Source organism: Haemaphysalis longicornis, unplaced genomic scaffold (genome assembly GCF_048455015.1).
Source record: "Haemaphysalis longicornis isolate Haplotype H1 unplaced genomic scaffold, Haemaphysalis longicornis Haplotype H1 scaffold_4, whole genome shotgun sequence".
NCBI lineage: Eukaryota > Metazoa > Arthropoda > Arachnida > Ixodida > Ixodidae > Haemaphysalis > Haemaphysalis longicornis.
Genome location: NW_027526361.1, coordinates 206,515,825 through 206,542,763, shown reverse-complemented (window position 1 = coordinate 206,542,763; position 26,939 = coordinate 206,515,825). Strand labels below are relative to the sequence as shown.

The window sequence follows — 26,939 nt, the reverse complement described above, 5'->3', positions numbered from 1 at the left end:
TTCTTGTATTACCTCCAAATCATGCAACCAATTTTTTCGCGTGGAATAGTACCGAAACTGCATTACTAAATGAATAATAATTGTCCCACTTAGTGTGAAAAAACACAAAGTATTACAGGTGACAATGTCAATCATTTTTATGCATGTTACGAACTCTGAAAGAAGCAGTAAACAGTCTAATAATAGTGTCAAATTCCAGTGGCGGGTCCAAATTACCGTACCAATTTAGGCATTTTACGTGAATACTCACATTCGTAATAATCTAGAACACATGCAAAAATTTTCGCAAGAAAAAGTTTTGTTACGTGTATTACACTAGCGCATTCGCCACAAAGTTAGCGTGGAGAATAGTGAAATTGTGAGTGTTCTTCCGGGGTTGGCATTAGGTGCTCTATAAAATGTCTCTGCGCTATTGTTGATAACCTCTTTCGATCTTTCTGTTGTCGTTTTGTATTTTTGCTTGTAAGCATTATTTGATGAGTTCCCCGTTCCCCCAAACACCTGTTCATCGGTTCGTTCGTTCGCCTGCTTTAGTACTCTCCGCGAAAGTATGGCATTTATGGGAACACAAAGCCATCAGCATAAAGGAAATGTAATGCGAAGTGCATGACCCGCAAGTTTGAAAACAATTTATTACTGGAACTGCTTTGTCTGATGCTGGCTATGATTGTAGACAAAGAGACGAGCCGCCGAGACCCCTCCTGATGATTCATTTAATCCTGTGAACTCATCATGATGATTATGGGGCACGAGAGAGGCAGAGCTACTTCTTTTAAAACAACCTCCCCCCGCGCAACCGAACGAGCATAGTCCGCGTCCGAATAGTTTAGTCCATGGAGAGATCCTTCCATGTCCATGCTATCCAAATGAGTTAGACATCGTGTGGCTTCCATCTCCATCGAGGTTAACTATGCCTTGGGGTTGGTTGGTTCATGAACCGAACTTCTGCGGCCCCTAGAAACAGTGTTGGGGGGACACCAGTTGAGCTTGTTTTCCCGGTCTTGGTTGCACGAATTACTTGCTGTTTCCACCCTACGTCATTTTTCTTTGTGGCAGCCGGATGAACGTGGAACGCAGTGGACGTATGCTGGCTTTCACAGAAAATGAGGCGCGTCCTGGTGGCTAACTCATCTCTGTGTCTTCGCTCGCGGTGGACTGTACGCCCTTTCGCTGAAAGCTGCCGGTGCCAACGGGTATTTTTCCAATCCGCAACATTTACCTTGCGGCCACCATACTTTCGCAGTGGGGTTGAAATGAGATTTAAAACAGCTTCCTGCTCCTCCATCTTCGCACGTTTTCTCTTGGCAGTTTTTGCTGTGCTAGTCTTGCGGACCTTTTTTTCGTAACCATACGTGTTAACTCTGGAGGACAACGAAGGTCACGCAATAACAAACATTTCCTTCCGTCTTCGACCGGCGAATAGTTCGAAATCACCCTGGGGTCTCTACTCGCACATTTCCGCGGTGGTCACTTGAGGTGCAGGAAAACTATAAGGCTCCTTGGGTGTTGCATGTGACGGTAGGTCGTCTATGGTAGAGTCGTTTCTTGTGTCGTTCGCTTGCGCTTGTCCAGCCGTGGAAAAAATCCGTGCCCGTTGATCTGATACCTTATTGCCAGCGGTAACCTTGATGGATTTAGTCTTTTCACCATTAGGCATGAAATCGGCGGTTGTCAGTGTTGCTGCACCTTGCCAATTCACGTTTGTTTTTGTCGTAACTTGGGCCTTGCAATTCACTGCTCCACTACTCTGATTAGTGTCTGAAGTATCGCTCTTTCTAAAGTATTCTTCCGTATTTTGTCGGACGTCCTTTAGTAATTCGTAGGTTCGATTTCTGTAGGAAGCAATTAGGTTTTGTCGGGCTCTCTGTGCTTTGAACATTTTAAACTCAGTCCTTGCCTTTGCCGTACAAACTTTGCCGCTTCAAACAAGTTTCTTCTAATATGAACAAAGACTCAAAGTTCCTGCGAATTCCTCATCGGGAGTTTACTGTACATATCGGGAAGATAACAAGTGAACAAACGAATAAACAAAAGGCAGCGAAGGGATAGAAAGCACAAAAACGTAATAGAAAGCACCCATTTGAATGAACAATTGCGACAATTTGGGGCCAGAAAAAAGTTGGAAATCCTGCGGGAGTTCTGGTAAGTCCTTGTTGCGCGCGCAGTCGTGCTGCACTGAATACAAATGCATTAATCAATATTATAGTATGATAATAGAAACACAATTTTGTGGAATAATTGCAAAGTTGGGTGCAAGACACAATCAATTCTGCAATCAAGCATTTTTTTAATTACTTCTATTCTGGGTTCATTTGGGGCACTCACACATCGTGTAAATGTGGAGGTTTTGTTTTAAAGCGTGTAAAAATGATGATGATGATGGTTTGATTTTATTGGCGCAAGGCCGACATGGGCAAAGAGCGCCAAACACAAAGTGATTTGATGAGGAGAGAACAAGAAATAAAATCAGTTAAAAGCTATGAGCACGGCTGGTGTAAATGGCCAGGGTGAAGAACAAGAGTGGTTAAAAATAAATAAGGTGGCTGGTGTATAGGACCAGGGGTAAAAGCTATGGGTGGTATGAGATGAGTTGTAAAAAGTGAACTTCTGATAGGAACTGAAAGGTGCGTTGAACAGAAAACATGGCATCCTCTCCTAAGAAGTATGACGGGTGTGGTGGAATATGTCGTGTGTGTAGTTGAGGGAAGTGTTTGCGTCGTGTAGGGTCGAGTGCCTTACATTGCATGAGAATGTGCATCACGGATAGGGCCTCTCCGCACCTGCTGCACTGGGGTCTAGATGATCCCGTTAGCAGATACGAGTGCGTCGCATGGGTGTGCCCTATCCGCAGCCTACCCAAGGCGACTTCCGTGTGTCTGTTGTGTGAGTCAGTTGTGTACCGTCCCAAGTGTGGCTTTATTACATGTAGTTTGTTGTCTGTCTGTTCGTCCCAGTGTGTTTGCCATGTTCTGCGCAGGTGTTGTCTTATGTGTGGCTTGAGGTCTGTGTAGGGTACCGTTGTAATGTCCACAGTGTTCCTGAGTGCAGCCGCACCGGCCCTCTCGTCTGCCAACTCGTTCCCAGAGATCCCTGCGTGTCCTGGGACCCAGCAGAGGACCAGCTCATGCTTTTGTGCATACACGGACATGATAGTGCAGAATACAAGATTAACTATGTGGTTTCTGGGGGGTGTATGCGATGACAGTGCGCGAACAACACTCAAAGAATCTGTATATATGATGGAATTGGGAATGTGATTTTCAAGGATGTGTTGTACAATCAGTAAAATTCCATACGCTTCTGCTGAAAAAATTGATGTGTGCATGCTCATGGTTCTGGCTGCATTGAAATTAGGACCATGAGCAGCGACGACACCATACTGGAGGTTTTAGAAGCGTCACTATAAAATTCTGCACATGTGTATTTAAACTGCAAAGACAGAAAGTGCTGCAGTATTGCAGCTCGTGGTACACGATTTTTGTCAAGTTTCATAAAAGAAAGGTCGCACGACACAGAGCGAACTTGCCAAGGCGGTAAACTGTTAGAAAAGGATGACCTGTACACATCTAAAAACGAAGCACTGAGATCCGAGGCTCGCTCTCTCACTCTAAGTGAAAAGGGCAGAGGAACGGATGGGCGATTTGCAAAGAGCAGAGATGTTGATGTATCGTTAAAGACAGGATAAAAAGGATGACTATTCAGTGATGAAATTTTAAAAGCATATAGCAAGTCCATGTACGTTCGCTGGTTCTCAAGGCTCCACTTATTACATTCAACATATAGACTCTCGACAGGGCTAGTGCGAAAAGCACCCGAGGCGAGACGAAGCCCCAAGTGTAGCACTGGGTCAAGCATTCGCAACGCTGTTTTAGTCGCCGACCCATATACCACACTGCCATAGTCTAAACGAGACCCAACCAAAGCAGTATAGAGCCGTAGTAGGAGTTCTTTGTCGGAACCATAAGATTGATGGGAGAGAACCTTAAGTATATTCATTGTTTTAAGACATTTATGTTTAAGTTCCTTGATGTGTGGAATGAATGTGAGTTTGTGATCAAACACCACACCTAAGAACTTGTGCTCCTTGTTCACAGGAAGCGACATGTCATTAAGAGTAATGTCTGGGTCCGGATGGACCCCGCGCTTCCTGGAGAACACAACGCAGGAGCTTTTGGCAGGATTCAATTTAAACCCATTCTTGTCTGCCCAGCCGGCAAGCTTCTTGACGCCGAGCTGGACTTGACGTTCGCAGATGGACATATTACATGATTTAAAAGATATCTGCACGTCATCTACATACATGGAGTAAGAAATTGTAGGCGGCAGTGCCTTCCCAAGGGAGTTCATTTTTACTATGAAGAGAGTGCAGCTTAGAACTCCGCCATGCGGCACGCCATTTTCTTGCACGTGTACCTTTGACAGTGCAGAACCAACTCTGACGCGAAAGGTTCTCTCAGACAAATAGCTAGCAAGGGTGTTAAACATATTACCAGAAACACCGAATGACTTCAGGTCAGTAAGGATCCCGTAACGCCAAGCGGTGTCATAGGCCTTTTCTAGGTCGAAAAACACAGTTAAACAGAACTGTTTATGAATGAAGGCATCCTTAATATATGACTCTAGTGCCACAAGTTGATCATTCGTGGATCGCCCCGCGCTGAAGCCTGCCTGGCAGCTCTCGAGAAGGCCGTTATACTCCAAAAAGTACACGAGCCTCCGGTTTATCATCTTCTCGAGAAGCTTGCACAGGCAGCTGGTCAGGGCAATGGGTCGATAGCTAGCGGGAGAAGAAGGGTCCTTCCCTTCTTTCAAGAATGCTACAACTATGGCATCCCTCCAAGACTTTGGAATGTGCCCCGAAAGCCATATCTTGTTGAAAAGCTGAAGAAGTGTTACAAGAGTGTCTGCGTGTAAGTTCTGTATCATTGTATATGTAATGTTGTCTGGGCCTGGAGCTGAGGGTTTACACGTGCTCAGAGCACCCCTCAGCTCATGAAGCGTGAACTCGGAGTTATAAGAGGTGGCTGACCTGTCATCGTCATGTAAAGGTTTCTTTTCGGCCACGAGTTTGTGTTTCATGAAGGTGTTTGTGTAGTGTGCTGAACTAGAAACGTGTTGGAAGTGTTGTGCGAGTGTGTCAGCCTGGTCTTCGAGTGTGTCCCCTGTTGTACTGACCAGAGGCAGGCTGTGTGTTTGATGTCCCTTGAGTTTGCGTATTCGTGTCCATACTTTCCGTGTGTCTGTGTAGGAGTTTATTGATGTTATGAATGTACGCCAACTCTCTCGTTTTGCCTCACGGCGCACACGTTTTCCTAACGCCTTGGCCCGTTTGAACAAGAGGAGGTTACTCGACGTGGGGTACCGGCGAAGGATACCCCACGCCTTGTTCTGGGCCTCTCGCGCCCGCCTACAGTCCTCATTCCACCACGGCCTCCGCTGGTTGCGCGGGGCAACAGAGGCGTGGGGAATGGACTTTTCGGCGGCGTCGAGGATGTGCGCCGTGAGGAGTTGGGTAGCTTCCTCAACGTGTAGGTGTCCTATGGATGTGTGGTGTAGTTTGGATGTCTCTGTAAATGTGTTCCAGTTAGCTCGTGCTTCATTGAACCTATTATGGGAAGATGGACTGCTCGGGCCTTTACCTATATACGTTAATGAAGTGGGGAAATGGTCACTGCCATATGGGTCCGTGCCCACACCCCACTCGAGAAGAGGAAAGAGAACTGCGGAGCCAATAGCCAAGTCAAGAAATGAGTATGTGTTGTGACCTATGTTATGGTATGTAGGCTGTTTATTGTTGAAAAGGCATGCTCCAGAGGATGTAAGAAACATCTCTATCAGGCGACCTCGGGCATCCGTACGAGAAGAGCCCCAAAGAGAATTGTGAGCATTAAGGTCGCCTGTTAGAATGTATGGTTCGGGCAGCTGGTCAACCAGCGCCTCGAAGTCAGAACTCAAAAGTGTAACATCAGGAGGAATGTATATGGAGCATACCGTTATCAACCTATTAAATATTATTAAGCGTATTGCTACAGCCTCAAGGATAGTGTTTAAAGTGACAGGGTGGCATGCTAATGATTTCCGGACGATTATGGCCACACCGCCAGAAAAGTGTGTGCAGCCATCCCTGTCTTTCCTGTATACCAGGTAACTATTCAAGAAATTTGTGTGTTTAGAATTCAAATGTGTTTCCTGAACACACATTACACTTGGCTGATTGCTATGCAGAATCTCATACACGTCGTCAAGATTATTCAGAAGGCCTCTGCAGTTCCATTGTACTATGTTCTCTCTTCCCATTATGAAGTGTTCGGAGCTACTGGAGTGTGACTATTTATGTAGGGTCTTTCGGGGCTTGCACTCTTGGAAGGGGTTTTCTGACCTTCTCTACTGACCTGGACGTCGCAGCCCGTTCCTTCCGCTGCGATGAAAGCCGGAAGGGCTCGACGTCCATGTCGTCATCTGAAGGTAAGGGGGTGCCCAGCGGACTGGGCCCCCTTGACATGGTACCCTTTCGGGTGTTCTTTGCCTGCACTGCCAGTGCCGAAGGCGTGGGGAGCACCCCAGATGGCACAGGCAGTGAGGAGGGGGAGGGGGTCGCTGCGACTGCCTCCGTCTCCATCTCGTCCGGGCCCTCGCGTGTGCTTCGGGCCGGTGGAGAGGGGGAAACGGTGGGTGCAGTAGCATCCCCACCGGACGTGGATGCCACCACAGCCGCTGCTGACTTAGCAGGCGGTGCGGTGGCGGGTTGGGCTGCCAGAGGCAACCCAGGGGGGGGCGGAGGCGGGACCAAGTCCGACTCGCGGTACTGGGTCCCCGCCGAAACAAGACGCCGCTCCGCCCCCCGGCGAGCTGCGTCGGCGTACCTCCCCAGGGGGAAAGAGGCGAACCTCTTCCGCGCCTCTGGGAAGGTGATGTTCTCTGTTACCTTCACATTAATTATCTGTTTCTCCTGCTTAAACTTTTCACATTTTCGCGAGTACGCTGCATGGGATCCCTGGCAGTTGGCACAGTTGAAGGTTTCGGATTCACAATTTTCTGAGGGATGGTCATGCTGACCGCACTTAGCGCAGGTAAGCCGGCCACGGCAAGAGTTTGTGCCATGCCCGAACCGTTGGCACTTGAAACAGCGCCGTGGGTTCGGGATGTACGGGCGGACATTGCAATGTATATACCCGGCATTTATAGATTCTGGAAGGATGGATCTATCGAAGGTCAGGATAATGTGTTTAGTGGCTATTTGTTTGTCATCGCGGCGTATGAATATGCGCTTTACAGCCGTGACGCCCTGATCCCTTAAGCCTTCCAAAAGGTCGGCATCGGTTTCAGAAATGAGATCTGCCTCAGAGATCACACCCTGAGAGCTGTTGAGGCTGCGGTGGGGTGTGACCTTGATCTCCAGATCTGCCATGCGGGTTTGTTTCAAGAGGATTGCGGACTGCTGCTGAGTTTTTACTTCAACTAGTACTTCGCCTGTTCGCAGTTTTTTTGCCTCGAAAGATTTGCCAGTGATTCCTTCAAGGAACTTGGAGACAAGGAATACAGACTGGGAGGAGACGGGTTTCGATTTATCTACTGATTCAAGGACCAAAAACCGGGGATAGTTGTCAGGTTTCGGAGTGTTGATGGTTGGTAGGGATGGAAAAGAAACTTCGGTGCGGCCCCTTTTCGGGGGCCGATCACGTTTGGGGGGGGTTTTGAATTATCCATATGGCATAGAAAAAAGCAGGGAGACGGGGGTACTTTCTCCTTTGACCTTACCCTGGTAGTCAAAGAGGTCCCGGAGCTCCCTGCCTGGTAGACAGACAGGGAGCCCATCGGCCGGAGCTTGACCAAGGCTCCGACGGCCACCGTTTACGGCTTCTACCCTTCACCTTTAAACACGTCGCCACGGTTGGACACGGCTTATGTTGGGAGCTCGGGGTCCGCGGTGTCGCTGCTCACCGTCACCATGAATACTCAAGGTGCCCCGTGCGGGGAAAGCGTGTAAAAAAGTCACCATAAATCGAGTGATGAATACACATATTTAACATCTAAAATCCATAGAATAATGCGCACAAAACCGGCATCAATTCAGGAAAACTCCATATTCGTGTATTTATTTGCGGCGTTTTGCGCAGCTCGCAGTTCTAACTTCTTTTCTGTCTTGAACAATTAGGTGTTTATATTTTCTATCGAAGGTAAACTCCTCTAAAGAGGACTTTTGATTGACTTAGGCGAGCTCTTTTGAGCTATTATTATCATTGCTCAAAAATAAACAATTCTGGAGGTTTACCCTTAAAATGGTTCTTTAAATTTGGCCCCAAAGCTATTACGAAAGGAGGCCGGATATCTAGTACTCCGTAATTTGGTGTCGTTGAATTATTGATTGCTGGGGTATAAATCGACGCTTCGACGCAACGCAGTCGATGAAGAGCGCCGTAGTGGAAGGCTCCTGATCAATATTGACCACCAGGGCATCTTTAACGTGCGCTGAAATCTCACACGCACGGACGTTTTCGCTTTTCGCCTCCATCAGAAAAGCACCCGCCGTGGCCGGGAATTGAACACCCGTACTCGTGCTAACAAGCAGAACGCCTTAGCCACTGAGCCACTGCGGCGGGTAACTTGATGTGGTACCTCTAGTTGCTTACGAGGTCCCTTCATAGTTAGCATATTTAAAAGAGCCATTGTTATAATGGATATATTTACTAACTTTTACAATTGCACGGCTATTTCAGCCGAAAAAGCTCGAGGCCTCAAAAAAAGTTTGGGTAACAGGTCCTGGGGAATCGAACCTAGGACCTTTACGCCGTGAAATCGGCAACCAAACAAAAGGGTCTCCCCAGAGCCTGAAGGGTATGGTTGGTTTACATGTGCAGCCAATTGGAAAAAAAAATGTTTCCCGTCTCTGAAATGGAAACAGGATATCTGGCTTTAGGATACAGGCGTCTAACTGATTCCGGACGAAATAACATTCCATTGGCTTCATAGCTTGGGTACTCGAGCTAAAATTGGCCGCGTCGTCTACCGCGTGCGGGCGCGGTACACTTTGGGAGTTGTCTGCAAGTCACGAATAATTTCCAGCGACGAGTTCAATAATAAATTGGAAGGGCAGCAGCCGTGTCTCCAACGAAGTTGGGATCCGAACCGACGACCTCCAGAATAACGGTCTCGTGTGATGACCACTACGCTACTGGCGGGGCTACTTTAGCCTCCACTTTCTGGGGTATTTATGTTCAGGTGTTTTTGCTTCCTGCGCTTGGGGGTGGTAGCCAGCGCCACTCGAACTTAAGGCAGTTCTGCTGTTTCTACAGACTTGTTCCACTAAAGCAAGATGCGCCAATGTTTCTGCAATAATGCAAAGTAGTGATTTTCTATTAATTCCGCAGTCATCCGGGTAGACATACGCAAATTTGTTTTTGAAAATCACTTACAACGTCGATTCAAGCTTATATCATACACAATTACTTCCACCATGCTTAAAATATTTTGCATGAAGTAGATGGAAGATAGTGCTTTCCAACCCAGACCGCACTAGATATGTTAAAAACCTCTATGGTAGGAACTTATGAAATATTGCCCCGATATATTTGTCGGTCCTCTACCAACCTACGGATCGCTTATAAGAATGCCTCTCACAGGCCACCGAGCTTCCCCAGAAATGGTACCGCCAAAACTACACGCGAAAAACCGTAACAAAGAAAGCAAACCATTAAGTAAACCGTAAAAATGGGCTTCTCTTGAGTGAACGTTACTTTGGAATTGTTGCCGCGTCTTAATCCTTGTGGTTGACACAACAAGGAAAGATATGTTATGGTGTTGAAACTTTCTAGGTTAGCTATTTACCATTTTTTGATTATAACAAAACGCATTCAAAAGCTAAGACGTATTCACTTGCTGAGAAACAAAATAGGATCCGTATGCCCCGCCACCAAGTAGGGTCACTTTGCTCAAGAGGGACCCATTCGTCCCGCTGTCTCCTTGGTGCAGGTACCATGATGCGAATACTCTCCCACACAGGGAACGTTTCTTACGTTCAATGTAGGTAGCGAGTACTTGTTTTTGCTGGTTGAGCACAAGCTGTCCCATCAGAAGGCGAAGCTCTCATTTACGGGAGCAGGCGTGCTACGTGTCACCTTATCTGACCGCAGCTCTTCCATTGAAGGTATTTCTTGGGGCGGTGCATATATCTTCTCCCTTTTATACAAAAATAACACTAGTGCAGTAGGAAGTCCCCGCAATGTCAAAAAGCTAATAGCAGTTCACGTAACGTTATTTATTATTTTTTTATTTATTTACATTACCCTCAAGGCCATAAGGCATTGGAGAGGGGAGTGGTTTAGATACAATACAGCAATCACAAAAGCAGTAAATGGCAATTAAAAGGTTACAAAATAGCCTTCTCAACATACAAATATAGCTGACGCATAATAAGGCGAGTAGGGAAATCAGAAATTTGAGTCTAATTATACAGTGTTAGCTAATGCGCGATGAATGGAAATGACAACAAAGCAAGCTTTAAATATACAATATTAGCTACAACATGTTCGAATAACTCATGATCAACAATGGCAGCTATTGTGAAGGAAGGTGGTTCCATTCCATTCCATCCCATTTTTGTTTATGTATCTACGCTCACAAACCACAAAATGTAGCTATTGGTGGTTTATACGTACTAACTGTGGGCAAGGAAGAGAATATTTGTTTAACAGAATTTTGTTTCTCATGCTTCGTCGTAGATAAAAATAACACAAACATTGAAAAAATGAACAGAGAGAACCAACGGATTTTGCTCGCTTTGCAGCGTGTTTCCATTCAGCAGCAACATTACCAAAATCCATGTGGAATGCTCTGCTACAGTCGCTAGTTGTAACAAGTGACCAGTACGCAATCATGCGAGCTTCCTCCCGGAGCAGCAGTGCAGAAAACATGAAATAGAAAGTGTGTCGTATATTGTCCTAATGCCCAACCAAGGGTTAAAGGAGCTTTTATTGCTTCGTCAATTTCTTCACCGTACCTCCATCAATGCGTTGGTTATTAGGTTAGACATTTGTCATTATCTTCTGAGTGGACAGTCAGCTTTAGCGGAGGGGTATTATCCTCGATATACAAGGAATAATAATAATAAGTAGAACCTTAAGGTCTATCTCTCGTCCTTCTTGGCCCAAAACAATTTTACTTGAAATATCCAAGAATATGCAATTCTAGATGTTACTGGTGCATTATCGACTGATGGTTGATGTCAAAAGAAGCACTTCTATATAAAAGTATCCATAAAATTTCAATTTGGCTTCTATTTCTCACGCTGGAGATGCCTTAACACCCCACAAACTATCGCCAACCACATCTTCCTTGCGTTCTAGCAGTTGGCCTAAAATGATTTGCGGAGCTGTCATTTTCTGCGTGTGATTACTAAGAAGCTGATGATGCTAGTCGCCCGACACTAGAATAATGCATAAACAAAATTCGAATGCTCCAGCTCTTTTTACATACTCTGGCATAGCACTTACCTGATAAATGGGCGGTTTATATGCCCGTAGAGTGTGTAAATTGTAGACTAGTTTTAGAAAGCAGACAAGGTGCGAGTTCTACAAAATGTTTATACTTCAAAAAGAGCGGTACTCTCCAGAAGCATGTCGACACGCCAGAATAAAGAAAAGAATGCAGACGCAGCACATCTGAATAACAAAAGTTCAAGCAGCTATATGGACTGCAACAAAGCGTTCAACATACTATAAGCAGGTACCGAATTTTATCTTCCTATATTCGGGAGCTCGCAAAACGTTTCTATGCACTACTATATACTATGCACTACTATATACTATGCACTACTATATACTATGCACTAATATAAAAAATAATCTTGTTGCGTAAAGTTTTTAAGATTACCCTATCTACTCTGATCGGACAAAGAATATCAGTGTCTTCCATTCTGTGACGATGGATGACCTGAAAAGGTAAACGCCGTGGGCGTAAGACACTAAACAAACAACTTTAGTTTGCAATTCGCGACTGAGCATACCGTCGATCCATTCAGCTGAGTGAAACTCAGAATGACTTTAGCTTTACAACAGCAAACTACTATGGGGCTCTCTACTTCTCTCGCGCGTCGTAGGCGTCTTAGTTTCTATTTAACGCCAAACACAATCCATTGGACTAGTGAAGTCACCAGACAGGTGGCGTGCTTGACGTCCACGTTCAAGCATCCCGCCAGCACAACGGACATCAGTGACGGAAAAACCTCTACCTTCGTGTACCTGCTCCCGCTCGGGTGCTTACATGTGAAAGACAATGGAAAAATAGGGGCCGCTCTGTCGAAATGGAACGAAGGAGAGGCGACTAGTAAAGCGGCTTCAGCAAAATGAAAACTGTATAACAGACATAAACTTCATCACAGTAAAAGACTTCGCAAGCTTTTTTGGTGGCCTATTCCGCCAACGCAGAAGCGGTTTTTGCATGGTGGCCCGTGGGCACCCTGGGAACCCTCTGTATTTATGCGTGGATTGACCTCATGAAGTAAGAAAAATTGGTGAATTTTAAAACCATTAACCAGAGGATGGCATTGATGAATCCTGCAACGTGTTCGGGCGCTGCTATTATGGGTAGGTTGCTATGTATTGATCAAGTCTACGAACAAAAAAATGTTCGCCAGCCTTCGCAATAGAGATTCCAAGAACAAAGAATCAGCGTAGCCGGGGATTTAAATATCTTGATCTTCGCTTTGTTAGGTACCCCCATAATGTCGGTAAATCAGACACTGATGCCGCCGAGCACACGCGGTCTCTCTCAACAAAGAGCGCAACTGCACGTCAGAGCTGTTGCGACAGTGAGGGCGCACCAGAGCCGAGCTCCGTCACCTCCGACATAGGTGTGCTAGCGTGGTGTAAAGCGAGGGGCCAGCCGCTGTTGCAGCAGTGAAGAAGTCCAGAAGGCCTGGGCTTATGTAACTGTGTACTTCATAGCGAGAGGTGAGCCGAAGCCAAGGAACAATGCCCCGACGGGCGAGGTAACACTAGACTCGAGCAGAGTGACAGCAATGATTCGCTGCTCAAACAAGAACGGATGTAGCGCTTGGGCTGGGTCTATTTATACCCAAACGCGGCAACGGACAAAACAGCGTTCCCTCTAAAATCTGCACACGCCACGAACGTCACAGACACACACAACGCTTTTTCCAGAGTTCGTGAGCAGTCGGTAGCACAGGCGCACGTTGAGTCCGAGAGAGGGGGGAGAGAGGATTCTACTGCAGTAGTGGGGCCTCTGTGTCCTTGGGCGCGTCTCGATGTGTCGCTGGTACCCACCGGAGTTTGAAGCGCGCCGAAAGCGAGGTGTCCGACCCAAGCTTGTCGAAACGTGAAAACCTGAGTCACCGACGCAGTAGGGCTTGCGTAAAAGGCGCACGTAGTGGAGGCTTCGCCGCACAGCCGAGAAGTGCTGAAAGAAGCCCGTCGGCAGGCCCATAGGTAACAGCTTCTCCGCCGGGGGTCCGAGATCCCGATGAATAAGGGCCTTCAACCATTGTCCGGACTGATGCTTTCGGAGAGAAGTGGTCGCCAGATGCTCGACTCCAGGCCTGGGCTGTACGACACCGTGCTCGGGCTTCACCGGCCGATCACTGGACGAATGCTGGCTTGCCAAGAACGTTTCTGGCTTGGTCAGGCAACCAAGCGAACAACACAGGAAGACACAACCGCATCGCCGGCAAGTGCGAAGACAAATACACACTGAAGCTGTAACAGGCCTTTAGTTGCGAAAAAATACGCTAATGCACTACTTCGCTAACTGCACTAGTTATGTCTTAGTCCAGAAGTACTTTAGACAAGCACACAAACCGGAAAGGTGATCTTTCGCATGATTGGAAATGTCCAACACAAAAAGAAATGTAATAGTAAAGGGTGAAACCTGCTTCAGGAAAACAATGAAATCGAGCTCTCATGATTGCCCTGAGCTCTCCCCAATTTAAATCGCATATTTGGTGCGCATGCTCTCTGAAAGCGACTGCGACCGGTCGAGAGGACTTCGGTCTTCTTCCGAGACGTATCTCGAGCGAGCGGAGGACACTGCTCTAATTTCCACGGCTCGATCAAGGCGTGCGCTTTTGTTCTCGGTCGCTCCAAGATCCGTTGAGACACGGCGCAAAGAAAGCGTGCGGCGCTGCGACTGGGCAGGCGCGCATGAGACCTCTTGTTATATTTGTTTGCGACACTTTCGGCAAGCGAACACCAAAGGGTCTTTTTGCTCCCCTTTCCTGCTGTCAAGGCCAATTTTAGCATGGGCGGCCCGGTATCAGAAGACGGCTCAACCCTAGGCGACACCGGAAGGGCTACGTGCACGGCTGGCCGCTTCCTGACATCGAGTATCTGAGTTTTAGGTGGAACGCTAGCGACTCGCGCCGTGTTGGCGCCGTCACTACGCTTAGCTGCACCGTCAACATCGTTCAGTATCTCGACTGCCGGCTCTGCCACACCGTTGCCCGGTTCAAAACTCTCGTCCGGAGAAACAACCGCCGTTTCAACTCGCGGTGCCCCCTTTCGCTAACGTCCTGGTTTGGGCTTTGCCGTGGAACGCCGTTAGCCCGCGAACTGCGCGCGTTTGGGTCGACAGCCGTTTTCAAAGCCTCCCGTGAACCTGCGCACTTCGAACACGACGACACTGACAGATCTCTGCTCAAAGGGGCCTTACACACAGTGTACTTACGCTGCCCTCTCTCGTGAGCCTCCGGAAATGTCCATCCTCGCTATCTATCTGAGTTTTGCCGCGCCTTTTAGCGGTGACGACACTATTGTTAGTCGAGCTCTTCGACGCGGTCCCAGCTGGTTATTTCCTTGGCAGTTTCTCGAAATTGTACCCCTTGTCGCGTAACAGCTGATCCGACCTGTTCGAGTATAGGTACCTGTATTCCAGAAGAAGTCCACATCCTGTTCATACACCAAACAAAATGTTGTGTAGCGTGTCGTTTCCTTCGTCGCGGTGTTCTAGGCAAACGTCACGTATGGCAGTATCTCGTCCTACGCTTTTTGTTGTGCATCTACGTACATGAATAACAAGTCGGCCAATGTTATGTTGAGTCTTTCCGTCAACCCATTGGTTTTCGGATGAGAGGATGTCGTTTCCCTGTGTGCGGTACGGTTGAGTTCTAACGTTTCTTGCATCATATGGGTAGGGAATGGCGCTCCCCCTTCTGCAATGACTCACGAAGGGGTTTTATTTCGTAAGACGATGTTTTCCGCGGAGAATGTGGGCACTTGAGGTGGTGTCCCGTGAGATAGAGGTTTTGTCTCGGCGTAACGAGTCACGTAGTCTGTTGCGATTACGATCCATTCGCTTCCAAACGCCGAAAATGGCAAGGGTCCTAGCAGGTCTATTCCTATCTGCTCGAAAGGCTCGGCGCGCGCTTTTATAGGCTGAAGCCCGCTGGCCTTAATGGTAGCGTTTTCTGGCGCTGATAATGACGACACGTTTGGACGTAGCGTTTTACGCTAGTGTTGAACCTTAGCCAGTAGTATTTCTGACGCACTCTAGACGCTCTAAATCTAGGTGCCCCGCTGTCGGCTCCTCGTGACATGCAGAGAGGATGTCCTCGAGGAGGTCTTGTGGTAAGACAAGAACATATGCCCTGTCGCTAACTCACAGTTATTGTTGTATAGGACTACGTTTTCTAAAATGAAAGAGAGTGCCCTAGAGAGGTGCCGCGGTATGGTAGCGCTTCTACCCTCAAGGTGGTCTATGAGCAATAGGAGATCTGAGTCAGCGCGTTGTTGGGCCTGGAGTTCGGACGCAGTTATTGCCAAAAGAGAAGTTTCATCATCGGCGTTTTCGCAAAGAGATTCGATCAAAGCACAAGACTGACTGTCGGCCTTATTGTGCTTGCAATCTGATTTATAACCTATGGCAACGTTGAACTACGCACGAGCCCGGACTAGCCCGCACTAGTTCCGCACTAGCCCGCAAAAAGTCTATACGTTGAATGTAACAAATGGTGCCTTGAGGACCAACGAACGTACATGAACTTGCTCTACGCTTTCAAAATTTCATCGATGAACAACCATCCTTTTAAACCTGATTTTAATGATGCATCCACATCACCAGTGTTTGTAAATCGCCCGTTCGTTCCTTTGCCATTCTCACTTAGAGTGAGACAGGAAGCTTCGGATTTCAACATCTCTTTTTTAGACATTTACACATCGTCTTTTACTGACGTTTTACCACCCTGGCAGCTTCAACCTGTGTGTTGTGACTTGTCTTTTATGAATATTGATAAAACCAGGGTACCACAAACTACAATATTGCAGCACTTCTTGCCCCTGCAGTACAAGTATCAATGTGCAGAGTTTTATAGTGATGCATCAAAAACTGCAACAAGAGTGTCTTGCGCTGCTCATGCACCAAACTTTGATGCATGCAGAACCATGAGCACATACACCACAATTTACACAGCTGAAGCATATGGCATCTTACTCATTGCACAACACATTCTTGAACACAAAATCTCGAAGTCCATCATATATACAGATTCCTTCAGCGTTGTGCGCGCATTGGCATCATACAAGCCATGCAGAAACAGAATTGTCCATATGGTTTTCAACACTATCATGTCTATAAATGCCCCAAAACTTGTTCTGGTGTTGTGCTGGGTTCGAGGCCATGCTGGGATTGCTGGCAATGAGGTTGCGGATCAGAAGGCCGCAGTTGCTGCACTAAGGAACACAGTAGATATAACAATACTACCACAGAGTAACCTTAAGCCACAAATTCGACAACACCTTCGTAGGAAATGGCAAGCACAGTGGAATGAACAGACAGATAACAAACTACAAGTAATAAAGCCACACTTGGGACGATACACAACTGACTCACACAACAGACACACTGAAGTCGCCTTGGGTAGGCTGCGGATAGGGCGCACCCATGCAACGCACTCGTATCTGCTGACGGGATCTTCTAGACCCCAGTGCAGCAGATGCGGAGAGGCCCTATCCGTAGTACACATACTAATCACATGCAAGGCACTTCACACAACACGTCACAAACACTTCACAGAACTATACAGACAACATATTCCCCTACATCCATCAATGTTTCTTGGTGACGATGCCATGGTTTCCGTGAAACGTGTGTTTGTGAACTTGTCAGACGTCAAGTTTTTAAATCTCATTTCCTATCACGCATAATCAAATCTGGCCCTATACACTAGCCATCACCATTATCTTTAATGGATTTTACCATGTTCGGTTTACACGTTGTTATACATACCCTTCTGTGGTAATCACTTCTTTTTATTAAATAACCTCTTCTTTGCGCTCTTTGCCCTCGTTGGTGTTGCGCCATTAAACACTAACCATTATCACCATCAGTCGCAAGCTAAAACGCTGATGGCGCCCGGAAGGGTCCTTCAGGTTGGCTAGCCAACACAGGGAATGGCGGTTCGTTATTACTTTAAAAGGACAGTCGTAAAAATACGGACGGAATTTTGTTCTTGCCCAGATCACAGCAAGGGATTCCCATCCAGTGATGCAGTAGTTATATTCCTCTAGCGAAAGCACACGACTTGCAAATGCAATGGCCTTCTCGGTTCCTTTATTGCCACCGAACTAGCACCGCACCTAGTACCATGCTGCTGGCACCAATGTAGAGCTTGGTTTCAGCCTCCTCGTAGTAATGAGCGAGCACGGGGGGTGACTGTAGGCGATGACGCTGTTTTCTGAGGGATTCCTCTTGTTCCTCGGTCCACAAAAATAGGACGTCCTCTCTGATTCGGTGCGGTAGGTGCTCAGCAATCTTTAAAAAGTTGCTGGTGAAGCGGCGGTAATAGGCGTAAAGACCAATAAAGCGTCGCTCGCCTTTCTCATCTCGTGGGGCCTGATAGGAAGCCACAGCAGCTGTTTTTTCTGGGTCCGGTCGCACTCCATCTGCGCTCACCACAGGTCCTAGGAACTCCAATTCGGTGAACCAGAAGTGGCATTTTTCCAGCTTCAATGAGAGGCTAGCTGTCTGAACCGCTTCCTATACCTTTTTCAGTCACTGTATGTGTTGTTCAAAAGTTTCGAAAAAAGTGACGACGTAGTCTAAGTAGACGAGAAACCTGTGCCACTTTAAACCGGTGAGGACGGTATCCATAACCCTCTGGAAAGTGGCTGCCCGATCGCAAATCCCACCATAAATTCTGCTGGGAAATCAGGTGGGCATCCTGGGAAATCAGGTGGGCATGGTGATCAATACTGGAAACTTACCTGGGCAACGTTTTTAAAGCTGGGAGTAGGTGGGAATAATGGCGGTAGGTTAGGTGGGCACCTCGGCTATCCTGGGCAATACTGGTAGCCTTACTGGTCAACGTGACCCACCACAACCATGCTGGCGTTAATAGTGTTGACTGATCGTCTGCGATGGGGACGCCCTTTTTTCTCCTTGGCAATGCCCACCGTCGTTTGCCGTTAAAATGCGCTAACAGTGAATAGCGCCATGAGCGTTCGAAAAAAGCGGTATAGACATCGACAGCGCCCATGCAATTTGTTGTGAGCGGAGCATGTTTATATTCGCACGTAAAGTATTTGGAAGCTTAGCCAGTGATATACCTCCAGGCCTAGAAACGAAGCTTCACTTGAGTAAGCCGACCTGCGTGCGCACAGGCGTGCATAACGCGAACTTATCTAATATATGAACTACAAGATGATATGCCGGGCTCTGCATGTATATGAAAAGATGCAACACTACGAAGCCAGCGAGAGAACCGCCACCGTCGTTCCTAGCCGTTGTCGCCTGCAGCCCCCGTCACGCCATGAAATAGCTCATGGAACACGTACTGTTTGCTTACAGAACAGGCTCTCAACTCCTGCTGGATGTAAGTGGCACCTGACCTTACCGTTCACCGACAGCTTAGGCGTCCATGACAATGCTAGAGTTTTATTTATTTTTAACGCGTTTTGAACGGCGCGCGTCACTCGACTCAGTTGGCCGCCGGCAGGGGGGCAGCGCGACACAAGACGACGGCGGCGACGTTTCGGCGGCTCGCTCGGCTCCCACCGTCATGGCTGCGTGCAGTGGTTCTACGATTCGGTAAATGCTCAGCGGCGTGAAATTTCTGTTTACGTGATGACTATGGATTTATCTACCGGACGAACAAGTACGGCTGGTCAGTTAAGGTAAGTGAAACGTCGTTTGCTAGTCCTGTGTATTTAACGGAGCACTGTTGTCGAGCCGGTGCCGGCCCTTAGGACTGATGTTCTGTGTGTGCAACGTATCGCTCGCGTTGGTGTGCGATATCTATCATATCGGCGTTACGCAGATTTGGCATTTGACAAGCGACCTTTTCCGTCTTGTCACGTATGTTAGCAGCACTTGCTCCAAAGTTTGCGCCTTGGGTTGTGCGAAGTAGAATCATGTGTCACTAGTCAAATTGACCGCACCGAAAACGCTACCGCCTTGTTCTTCGCTATGAGCCACCCAAAAAATACCACTCCCCTCCAGCCTCCAGGTTATAAAAATAATGCGTAGCTGTGTAATCGGCTGAGTACTCTCTTTAGGGGAATTTAACACTAACAAAAAAAAATGTAAAACCCGGGGTGTGCCTTGAATTCAGTCTAGAGGCCCCCTAGCACGCTCCGCACTATGAATGTTTCAGTATTAATGTGTTCAATTATCAGCGTGAATAGTGTTGTGCGTCCGTCAGCCCCCTCGGGAATATGCATTTATACGATTTTTTATGCGACCACGTTGAAACATTGCGCGTATCGTGCCTCGTCTAGACGTTGGCGTGCTACGGACGGATAAACAGCGTTGTTGTAACGAGGTGGCCGCTGCCTTGCGCGTGCTGTAAAGGTCGAAACTTTTTGTAAGTGGCAATAAAATGTGCGTTTAGACTCTCCATGTCGAAAGGGGTTGGTCTTCTGGTTCTCCCATGCCCATCCAAAGTATCATATTCCCCGCGAGGCACTCCTTTCATTTCATCCCTAATTGTGAAAAGTTACCTTGCAGAAGCGCAAGTGCTTCAAAAGAGCATGCCTGTTTTATGTGCGCTGGCTTTTTCGGTAGTGATCCGCGGCCATTGCAGTTCTTCTGATAGATACAAAAAAGAAAAACAGTAGTGTCGATATGTCCGTGAATTTTACGAAACCAGGGTGGTTTAAATTGGGAGGATCCCTCAAATTCGCGCATCCCGTAGTCTAGGTGCAGATGCAGTGCGTGGAACCCCCAAACTAAAAAAGGGGTTCTCAGTTCTTTTTCGTGGAAATGAATGAGCAGCTGCTAAATGTCGTGCATTCCATCTGGGAACGTTTTACCTTCAGACAAACTTCGCTGATATGTAAAGCCCAAGTTTTGCACCCCTGTTTACAACACTTGTGTGAACAGACCACATTCCCGCATGCCTCTACACATCTTTCGAGTGACGTAGCTTCTGAATGCGCAGAGCGTGTATATTTCAAAATAAATGTTTGCCTTATCATTTTATTTTTTGTGCTATCATTGCGGTAAATGTTACTGTTCTTACCAATAATTGTCGGAGAAAAATTAGGATCATTTGAAATATTGATTGCTGATTTTTATGCCCCGTGGTTTTTGTCAGTTACAGCATGTTTACGCTCAGCCTAAAGTTGTATAGGAGTGATTTTCATAATCTACCCTACAGTGGGCAAGGCAGCCTGGTGATCTCTGCGATACTGCATTTTGGGTGCACTAGGTTCGAGGAAAAATGACTGCGTCTGGCATGTTGGTTGATAATAATATGCATTTTGCAGGCCATTGGCCGCTTGCAGGCAGAGAAGTTGCTCTGAAGATAAAGAACGGGCACGACGTACTCCCAGTCAATGGACGAGACTTCTCGTGGGACGTCGAGGGTGTTCGGGCCTAGTAAAAAAATGGTGACTACATTGCTTTTCTGCAGTTCTGAATTGTCTTGCATTATGTGCCTTCTTCAATTTCAGTAAGCTGAATTTGCCTATTTGAGTTTAAGAATTGTTTTAAAAAGCATTTGAGCCTTAGCAGTGTTACTACTTTGCTTATAATGTTTTGACACTGATAAGGTTGACCGATCAGATGGCTAGGTAACATAACGAAGTCTAATTTCCAAACTTGCACCATCTTTGCACGGATCTAGATAAGTTATCACTGCTTTCATCATATTGCTGCCTAGAACTGTTTCAGTTTGTAATTAAACGTAACGAGGCTTGGTGTTGGCTTTTGGCTAGCGTGATGGTGTCTGCTTATTTACTTCGGGGTTTGTTCTTAAGTTTTGGCACATCTTACAGCTTTTTAAGCCTGCAACACTGGTTGAGCAAAATAGTGAGCTTGATGTGCTCAATTTATTGTTAGTTTTCTTACCCTGTGAACAGTTTTGTTCCACCATGAACATGCACATAATTTAACCGCATTTTGAAGCAGAAATATAAGATGTTACAAGTGTCAAGTAAAAAAAGATGGAGGTAGTCTTGTATTAGTTGGCTTTGTCCAAAAAAATGAGGAGGAGAGCCGTCACGATACCACAGCCCGAATTGGGAGGCTAAGAGGTGTTGACGTACCTAACTAGCTTGTAATTAATATGGAGCTATAACTGCAAATTAGTTTTATGCATGACTAGGATGGCATGCACTTAATGATGGCTAAACGAAGTTATCGTTAATCTTCATGTGAGTGACCGCAAGCCTTTGAACTATAGAGAACAAGTTGCCAGTGGGTTATTCAGGATTAAGTGTTGCAGGTTTCAGGTTTCACATTTGAGCTGATGGGAACTGAGGGGCTCTTGGCCATGGCACGTTTTCTTATTTTTTCAAAGCAAGGCTTCTTTGGGCTTCATAATCACTCATGGCAACTTAAATTACTAATGTGGATGTGTTCCCCCTCTCATTGAATGGTTAGTCTAGCAGCAGACATCACATCTGGAAGTGCGGTGAAGCATGGTGATGGTGATGAACAGTAAAAAAGGAAAAAAAAAACATCAGATGGCCCACCATATTTTCTTTTTTCTACCGGGCCTCTCTTCATTAATGATCTCCACGTGTGCTCTGCTGGTTCGTTATGTCAGGGTAACGTGGGCATCTAAACAAACATGCTTATTCTCATCTCAGTGCTTAGAAAGCTTTTGCTGCTTTCCAGCTCTGCACTTTTTCCTCCCCACTTGTTTGGCAGTTCCAGTTAATTAGTACACGTGGACATAAAAAAAAAGCTTGCGAAGAATCGGACAAACATATTTGACGCTGACCACGCTGCAAGCAAATGGTTACCAATGAGGGAGTAGAGGAAAATAACCTTTGCCGGCTGCAGGCTAGTCTCGAGAACCTGCACCTGCTTCCAGGGCTTTCTCGTAAAACAAATTGGTGGCAGATGTGCGGTGACAATAGAATATGCTACTAAGATCCACTGCACTTCTGTCCTGATAATTAGTGCCTTCTGGTGCACAATGCAACAATTATTGCCCATAATAGCATTGCTTGGAGCAGCCAGCTAACCACACGGCTAACCATTTTTCTTAGGAACCTACGGGGACTTTCAGTGCATTGCATTGGGCCCTTATGTTTGCATTTGAACTGTTTCAGTATATTGAGCCTGATCCTCATTTGTATCTGCTTTTAGCAGTTGCAGTGCCGGTGCGACCACCACCAGGTTCGCTTGCTGGAGGAAAGGTGTTGCTGAAGCTGTGGTGTCCCCTGTTCCCTTCCTCCTTGAGCCAGTTTTGAGAATGTTTGCAGCTGTAGATGGACAGATAAGCAGAATTTTTTCCCTTGTCGTTGCTGTACACTAATGAATCATAAGGAGCCAAAAAAACAGAATTTAGCCTGCAATTTAAATCTCGGCAGCACTTTTCTTTTAACTTACAACTTCAGCTGGATGCATGCACAGCACTCAAGAGCAAAGTTCTATGAACAGTTATTTCTTAGAAAATATTGGTTCTTAAAGTACAACTGCACTTGAAGTTTTGGCCATGCAAGAAACGGTAGCGTCAGCAACTGGTTTAAAACCTGATTGCACACAGCACAGACGGTCCAATAAATTGGGGTTTTGGTAACCGATACTGAGAACGGCAGCCGCTCCCGACAGCCTGCAGATACGTGCCGGAAGTAGCTTGTTTCACACTTTTCTTTCTATGAAAGAACAATACTTTGTCGTGGCTAATTATGTCCAGTGAAAAAGCAGTGAAAAACGTGTACAGTAAGAAGTGTAACGTGTTCCTACCACACAAGTCGCAGTAGACAATGTGGCCTGTGTACTAGCCTTGGCGCTTCGAGTTTACGAATAGTGGCCTGATTGCAGCAGCTATTTGTAAGAGATGAATGACCTGGTTTCAATCGTGTACGCATAAAAATAACCCGCAAGAAGCAGTGATACAGCACTCCAGAGTTTTACCGTCGCACATTTCAATAGCTGTCCTGCAATAAGCTATTCTATTAACACTGTTTTCTCAGTTGCATGTGCTCGGTTATGGCTTACTTCAAAAGCATTAAACAAAAATTTTGGGTACATTAGAATTTATTTTAAGAAGCAGATTTGTTTGTTGCGGATGCGGCTTGCTACATTATTGTGTACGCGTAGGCCCGGCCAGAACTGGGAGCGCTGAAGACCAGCCGCCCAGGTGGGCAGTCGTGTTTGATCAGCCATTTCATACTCGTGGTGATGATGGCACTGATGATGATGATGGTGCTGGTACAAGACTTCCCCCTGGTGCGCAGTGTGATAAATAGAAATGAAAGCACGTTATGGTCAATCTGCCAGTAGATACTCAAAGACACTGGAATGCTGGACTACGGACTGGCTTTCATGCAGCATTTTTCTCCCATGCGCGCTGTTTGGACAGTGCAACTGTTGTAGCTGGCTGTTATGTGTGGCGCTAATGCGTTTAAAATACCCAAAAAATGCCGAGTGCTCGTGAGCGTGTGCCTCGAGTAACCGCCAACTGACCCCTGCATGCAGAGTGCCTTTAGCAAAAAAAAAAAAGAAGCAAATGTTGGAGGAGTGCCTCGGGTTGCCTAGCGACCAGTAACGCCACAGTTGCTAAACACCTGCTCCATGAAACCTCGACGCAAATCGAGGAAAGCAGTGCATGAGTCGTGCACGTAAGCGCACCACTGCGCCCCAGCTGTTGTCAAGTGGCGCATGCAGTGCTCCTCAAAAGGACCACGACGATATTGTTGCATATGATGACTACTACTACCACAGTGCAAAGCATCGACGGAACATGTAAACAGACAATTTCAAACTTGTACAAACGTGTGCTGCTGGGTTCTGCAGCGTTCGCGTAGAAAGAAATCCTGCAGCTTCACTATGGCTCAATCCTTGCATGACTTAGTGCAGTGAAAGAAGCCAAATGTCGGTGAAACATTAACATTAATCAACTTAATTAGCATCCCAGACACCAGACCACACAGCCAAATGGTTGAGAGCAAAGGAGTTCAAAAAGTTCTTTAGCAAACGATTGTCCCTCTGTGCTCTCCATTACCCTTCGAGCTGCATTAATTGATTGTATGGTGTGTTCGCCGACGCTACAAAGGCGATGAGGCACACTGTAGTGGAGGGCTCCAGATTAATTTTGACCACCTGGGGATCTTTAATGTGTGCCAAAATCTTAGAACATGCACGCACTTATGCTTTTCACATCCAATTAAAAAAGTGGCCACCGCACACATTGGGCTTCATTGCAAAGTTGGTTGGCATGCATACGTTGTACATTCTTTCATCACTGAGTGGTCATTCCTCTTTTGGGGTCTAACGACGACACCAAGCAAAAAAAATTGCTTCCAATCCACGTTTTAAAGGTGGTTGGAAAGCAAAGCTGTAAACGACACCCACAACAATTGCCCATGCCGTCACTTGAATTCACAAACGTGGCAGTGCAAAGAGTGAAACCACATATTCTGCCAGCCGTTATCTGGAATTCACGGGGGTGGCGTCCCGATTGCAGCAGTGTTGGCCACGGCCGGGCTAGAGCGCCGGACGCCGCTGCTGTATCCCGGCCGTGCGTCAGCAAAAAGAAAACGGTGACGAGCGTCTTTCTAAGGGTGAGACAGCGGAACCTCGTCATTCTGATGAGATAGCTAGGGGCTACACCACCGCACGACACAAGCGCAGACACCGAAGCAATTCGGCATGTGAGCTTAGTGATTCCCATTTATACCGATAACTAGTTAGCTTAGTAAGGTTGAGAATTGCGAGAAAGCTGAGGGAACTTTTATAATCGCTATTTATCAGATCCTGTTGATTCTTTTGCCTTTTGTAATGCCTGTTAAAACATAACCAAATTTGTATTCAGTAATTTAGAAAACAGAGTCCCATTTGTGGCAAGCACTGCGCAAAAGGTAGCGTTTCTCTAGTGACCAGATGTCTGTAAAGGGGTCTGTACATTTTGTTTTCCTGCCCTCCAAACCAATCCTAAACGTATCTTTGGTGTATGGCCACTTAATTCTGTCGGATCTGGGTTACCCAGGAGGTGCTGTAGAGCAAGTTAAAAAAGTCGTGTGAAGGAAGCGTGCAATGTACGCGAAGCTGCACAAGAACAGGCCCAAACAACCGTCGCTAAAGCAGATGACAAAGCCAACGGAATGGTTTTGCCAACGTGCCCGCCGGGGTGCACAGCTCCGAAAGCAACTCCGGCGTTCGGGGAACGCTGGGTAATAGCGCCCTTCGCCGCTCCATCTACACAGTGCTCCATGAGTGAAAAGGGCCCTCCTCCTCCTCCTCAGCCACGTTGGGAGTTTCTTGTTGAGCACTCCACGAAGAAACCGTTGGCTGGTAGAGGCAGAAAGCTTTCTTTAAAACTTGTCCGTATTTCGAAACAACTACACATAATACTTGGCCGAGTTTCCAAGCATAACCAGGTTTTTGGGTACGGCGCCGCATCTGGGATGGATCACTTACGCCCACTGATGTTGCAGGCTGCGGTCACCTGGGCTGTCTGCTCCTGGGTCCCCGGATCCTGCGAGCTGACTGCTTCCGACCGCCCGCCTCTTGCTTGGCCGACTTCAACCCTCCCGATGCCAAACTTCGACGAAACGAGCGCTTCAATCTGGCAACGCGGAACGTCCATATCAGCACGTGACGTCACCGGGGAAGCATATAAACGCCAGCCATCAGCCGCCTACTTTGGGTACGGCGCCGCATCTGGGATGGATCACTTACGCCCACTGATGTTGCAGGCTGCGGTCACCTGGGCTGTCTGCTCCTGGGTCCCCGGATCCTGCGAGCTGACTGCTTCCGACCGCCCGCCTCTTGCTTGGCCGACTTCAACCCTCCCGATGCCAAACTTCGACGAAACGAGCGCTTCAATCTGGCAACGCGGAACGTCCATATCAGCACGTGACGTCACCGGGGAAGCATATAAACGCCAGCCATCAGCCGCCTACTTTGGGTACGGCGCCGCATCTGGGATGGATCACTTACGCCCACTGATGTTGCAGGTTAGTTACATGAAGGGTGCTTCCTGTACCAAGTGTAGTCATCCATGTCTTATTGCGGTGTCGTGCCCACCAGAGTTTTGCGACATTTTGAAGCGATTACTGCGTGTATCTTACCTGTGTTCTGACGTCTTGAAAACATTGCTCATGCTTTCGGGCGATGTCGAATCGAACCCGGGGCCAATGAGCAAAGCCGAAGCTGATGCCTTTACTTCAGCATTAGAATCATTGAAAAAACTTGAAACTGACCACGCTGCGTTGTCAGCTGATATGAAGCGGCTAAGCGGCGAGCAAGAAACTGCTAAAAATGAAATCAAATTACTGAACGCTAAAATCGCTGCCCTGGAGGCAATGCTAGCTTTGCGAAAGAACAGCGAAGGACCCAGTGAAAATGCTCTGCTTAAAGTATCCGATCGGCTGACTGAAATCACTTCTAGATGTGACGATGCTGAAAATAGGCAACGTCGTTCAAATCTTCTTTTCTTTGGGATTGACGATAGCGATGCGGAGGAATGGGACGAGGCAGAGGAGAAAATAATTACCTTCTGCTCTGAACGACTGGAAGTTCAGACGACCAGTCAGCAG

The 26,939-nt window shown here is 47.0% G+C and overlaps 1 long non-coding RNA gene across 1 annotated transcript; it reads left to right on the top strand.

Moving 5' to 3' along the window:
• The first annotated feature begins 18,372 nt into the window (after positions 1-18,372).
• LOC144180752 (uncharacterized) lies at positions 18,373-22,674 on the top strand. Its single transcript, XR_013324538.1, has 3 exons — positions 18,373-19,118; positions 20,712-20,834; positions 22,543-22,674. It is a non-coding gene; the product is annotated as an uncharacterized LOC144180752 (long non-coding RNA).
• The last annotated feature ends 4,265 nt before the right edge of the window (positions 22,675-26,939 follow it).